At 42.7% G+C, this 4,470-nt stretch overlaps 1 long non-coding RNA gene and 5 other non-coding genes across 9 annotated transcripts; all 6 read right to left on the bottom strand.

Moving 5' to 3' along the window:
• Positions 1-116: 116 nt before the first annotated feature.
• Positions 117-4,464, bottom strand: LOC119295536. 4 transcript variants are annotated; one of them, XR_005144082.1, is made up of 4 exons: positions 3,839-4,464; positions 3,303-3,749; positions 2,619-2,735; positions 117-436 (listed from the first exon to the last, which is right to left on the bottom strand). It is a non-coding gene; the product is annotated as an uncharacterized LOC119295536 (long non-coding RNA). The 4 variants fall into 4 exon arrangements; XR_005144083.1 differs by lacking the exon at positions 2,619-2,735; XR_005144081.1 differs by lacking the exon at positions 117-436 and having other exon boundaries at positions 2,339-2,784.
• On the bottom strand, positions 1,404-1,508 carry LOC119296569. Its single transcript, XR_005145300.1, has one exon. It is a non-coding gene; the product is annotated as a small nucleolar RNA snoR97 (small nucleolar RNA).
• Positions 1,625-1,740, bottom strand: LOC119296495. Its single transcript, XR_005145255.1, has one exon. It is a non-coding gene; the product is annotated as a small nucleolar RNA Z278 (small nucleolar RNA).
• Positions 1,861-1,956, bottom strand: LOC119296471. Its single transcript, XR_005145237.1, has one exon. It is a non-coding gene; the product is annotated as a small nucleolar RNA Z223 (small nucleolar RNA).
• On the bottom strand, positions 2,005-2,088 carry LOC119296596. Its single transcript, XR_005145321.1, has one exon. It is a non-coding gene; the product is annotated as a small nucleolar RNA U36a (small nucleolar RNA).
• LOC119296509 lies at positions 2,165-2,248 on the bottom strand. Its single transcript, XR_005145265.1, has one exon. It is a non-coding gene; the product is annotated as a small nucleolar RNA R16 (small nucleolar RNA).
• Positions 4,465-4,470: the final 6 nt, after the last annotated feature.

Below are 4,470 nucleotides of genomic sequence, written 5' to 3'. Positions count from 1 at the left end.
ATGGGTCCGCTAGTCAAACAGGTCCCACTTGTCAGGTTCTTATAAGTGGGTCCTAGCTATTAGGCCCAGATTCTTTATATTTCAATTTGACAATAAGAAAATAACCAGTAGTTAAATTGGCAAGCAAAACACACACATGATACTTCAAATAACAACAGCCAGATTCAACACAATCTCTACAAATGACGTCCTACAAGCTATAGCATATAAAAGCTTATTTACAAGCTCTACAAATGACACGTCCTACAAGCTGTAGCATTTACAAGTTCTCCAAGTTACACGTAATAAAAGCTTAGTTGATACAAGCTCTACAACTATGGGAACCAGTTACAAGCTCTACAAGTGTTTTCTTCTTCTACATGTAGCTCCTTCAATAGCGAGCAAATGCCGGACTCACTCGAGGGCCATAGTCAGGACTTGGCCTTCCACGAACGCCCTGTTACATGAATCAGCTGATAAAAATTAGAAAAACTAGAGCCAATGTATTATGGATATTCCATTCAAAAAAGGAGTGAAGGACATTCTTTGTTTCATCACGTTACAAAGGAGCAGCACAAACCAAAACTTTACTCGACACACACACACACATACACACATGAATATTAAGCTCAATTCCAGCAATATATTATGAACATGCGGGATTATGAAGGCCACGGACAAAAATGAAAAACAGCAGCCATACAACAAAAAACAAAGATTAGATTCAAAATGTTCAAGAACCAATCTGACACCCAGCAACAGATGTGGAGAGTGAGACACGATGGAGGCTCTAAATCAGTGTACGCCCGCAACGGAACCGGTATGGAAGAGAAAATCCACCAGGTTCTCTCAAAGGCAAACCTTGTGTTGACAAGTCTTATGAAACAAAATCAAGAGGAAAATACAAAAGCAAACGAATATTCTAATCTGAAAATGTTATTACGTGGAGAAGGAAAACCTCCCTAGACAACAGAAGGTCTGACATACCAATGGCCAACCGCATTCCAGTGATTATATCATCAAATATAACAGAAGAGCCAAATCATAGAGCAAAAACAACTCCCTTGGATCTCATATCTATTGGCCTATTGGCCATCACAAATGAAACTAACAGTGAACTAGTTTTAACCACAAGCCACAAATCAAAAGAAATAAAGAATACAATGGGTTGAAGCTAAAACTAATTCAAGCTATTATCTCCAGTAATAATTTTTGTTCTTCCATAATATGCTGCTCAAGCTAGTTACCACAAACAAAGCTACTCGACATGGCAATAGTACACCCAACTTTTAAAATTTCTTGAGATTTTTATTTATGTTTTCAGGTTTTTATTCCATCAGTTCTGTCAAACATGAGTTTGTTACTTAAGATAACTTTCCATTGATTATGCTAAATAGTTGATTCAGGCAGGAATGCATAAGAGTTAATCTGGTGTCGTTATTTAACTCCCATCTCGTAGGACCAAGAGACGAAGCTGATGACAACACACAATCTGCGAGTTTTTCAGCCTCTTCCGCAAATCAGAGGTACTTGTGAGAGGATAGTTAAACTCGGCAAAGATAAATAAACAGCCACTTAATTTACCAAGTAAAAAAGCAGAAGTCAACTTGAAAAAATCAAGAAAAGTTTGAGGTGATCATGAAGAACCTCAGAACTTGCCCATGAATGTCATGTGGATACAGCGCCTCCAGGTAGGTTCATCCTGTAAACAGGATCCTGGAGCCATCTGCACCTCCAAATGTTGGGTGTAGTATCATTGGCAATTCAGATGGTGTCTCAGAACAAATTACATGCTAGAAACCGAGATATAGAATGTATGTAAGGTAATAATCATTAATATTCACGTATCAACAATGGGAGAACAAAACTTTTCTAAGTGCAAAATGGCTCAGATCTTGTCTAACAGATTTTTCAGTCATGAATTCTCAGAAGCAGAACTGGCATGTTTGCTGAAGCTGTTAATCATCACAGCCACGGTAAAACAAGAACACAAAATCTACAAGAGAACAAGATTTTACTATTGTATGGCTCATATTAAGAAATTCAACCATGTTTTCCCTTGTACTTCATGGATTAATCAGAAGTGCGGATAGAATCAAATCACTGCCATCAACGACATGAAATTCACAGGAATGATAAAGAAACTGTGCAGAAAAGAGAACTTGAAAATGTGGATCGAAGCTGATGTGGCATCAGATAATAAGCGGAGTTTTGTAAACACATCAAAGATTCAGTGTTTAACACACAATATTTCACCTCATTTGCCACCCGATGCCGCACAAGAAATTTGCGATGGAAATAGCAGAGACAAATGGACAACATTAATAAAAGGTATCATCAGATAATAAGCAGAGATTCATTTGTTCACTTGGAATTTTTTATTGATTGTGTAAGGATATACAAGTAGGAAGAGTCAAAAGAATTTGAAGATTGTCCAAAACTGAGAATCTCGGTCAGACCATTTGACTCCAGGGCAATGGCAAACACTTCAAAGGGTTAATAAGTAAACCATCGCCCTACCCATGCCCACTATGACCCCATTGGATTGGATCTTGGAGTCAAGTTAAAAATTTAACCCCATCTAACTACTAGGAAGAATACAAACTATGGCACAAATATGAGAATTAGAGAACAAACACCTATTGCTGAAAATGAAAGATCTTGTTTTCTCTCAGATGCTATCCACAAGGGTAAGCACAGATGATGCAGACATATCAACATGGCATCAGTTCAGACCGCCCGTCTGCTTGTACTATCTTCATTGAGAAACAATAAGCATGTCAATTATAAAGGAGTCGCAACTATCTGAAAAAATGACACACGTGAGCTAGGAAGCAAGCAGTGGATCAAAATTGGAAAGCGTACGTGACTACATACAACATCTGATTATATAAGCAACTATACAACGCAACTATGTGCTAATTGCAGGCCCCGTTTGGATGCAAAGTATTTTCAAAGTATTACTAGAATACCATAGTTTTTGAAAAACTGTAGTTTTGAATACTTTGAGGCAACCCAAATGAGATGACAGTAGCAACAGTTGTACTCCTACAATAAATGATCTACAGCAGCAACAGTTGTACACATCAATCCACACATCCAAGATATCATTGCTAATACAGTATATTAGTAAAGTACCACTGATTCACTAATTAGACATCAAATCAAGATTAGCAACACACCCAACGCATCATTGCTGATACTCCAGTAGTACCACAGTACCGCTCAACAATGGATCAATTAAGGATCAAATCGAGATTAGCAGTAGCAGCAGCAGAATGTAGGATTAACTGAAGTAATAATCGAGGCAGCAGCGGCAGTACCTTGTGGCGGGAGAAGAGGTTGTACTCGGGCTGCTAGACGATGGGCCCCACGAGGTCAAGCCGATTGGCCACCCCCAGGCCTCCATAAACTTCAGATGCGCCAGGAGCTCCTTCAGCAGCGCCGCAGACGCTGCGTGGTCGCGCGCGGCCGTGTCGATCTGGATGAACAGGAGATTCAATCGATGATGAGACGACTAATGGTTGTTACTAGTAGTATCTTAACTTGAAAGGAAGCTGATTTTTTCCCTGTTGTATGCATGTATCCACCCATCCATCCATCCACGGTCTTCCTCTTGTGAAGAAGCAAGCAAGCAGTGTGACAATGAAATATCCAATGGTAGAAACTGAACTAAGAAGTCTTGCTGCTGTGTCGAGAAGAATGGTGATTCAGCTGTCCATCTTCCTCTGTTGCCTGTTGTACCATACCAATGGCTGTTGCTGCTGCTGCTGCATAAGGAAGAAGACAGTAAGGTAGTTGAGTTGAAATCGAAATCCATTCCATAGTGAGAGAGAGAGAGAGGAAAACAGAGATGTACCAAATGAAATTGGAAAGCAGAGATGAAACTGAAGCTTGACGACACAGGAGGGGAAGTAGAGGGAGCTCCCGCATCCTTGCTCTCCCATGGTGGATCTGGAAGGGAGCTTCCATGGCGGGCTTCAGTCGTCCTCACCGGAGATGGAGATGGACCAAGGCGCGCTTCCGTCCTTGGAGCTTGAGGAAGGAGACGGAGCGGCGCGGGAGCCGGCCGTCGGAGTTTCGGGCTCCTCCCCTCCTGCCATGGCCAGGGCCGCACTAGCCTGGGGCGACATGGAAGATGCTGGAGTGGATCCTCCCCTCGGCGGCATGGCCGCTGCTGGATTGTATCGGATACTACTAGTAACAACCATTAGGCGGGAGTAGGTGGTCATCGACGAAGGCGGGAGGAGCGGCCGCCCAGCACCAACGAGCTCGCTCCCGCCCCCACTCCGCTTCGATCTGGTACATCATAATTCAAGGAATCTGATCCGGGCCGCGGAGTTTGGGAGTAGAAGGATGGGATGCGGGAGCTTCGAGAGGGATCGAGAGGGGCGAGAGAGATCCGTGGGAGGGAGAGGGGAGGAGGAGCTCGACCTCATCTACGGTGAGGGTCGTCGATGGTGGGGGTGGGCTTGGGGGAGGCTGCGGATC

The sequence above is a fragment of the Triticum dicoccoides genome, chromosome 4B, assembly GCF_002162155.2.
Source record: "Triticum dicoccoides isolate Atlit2015 ecotype Zavitan chromosome 4B, WEW_v2.0, whole genome shotgun sequence".
Classification (NCBI taxonomy): Eukaryota; Viridiplantae; Streptophyta; class Magnoliopsida; order Poales; family Poaceae; genus Triticum; species Triticum dicoccoides.
Note: the sequence above shows the minus strand (reverse complement) of the source record. Positions and strands in the feature narration are given on the sequence as shown.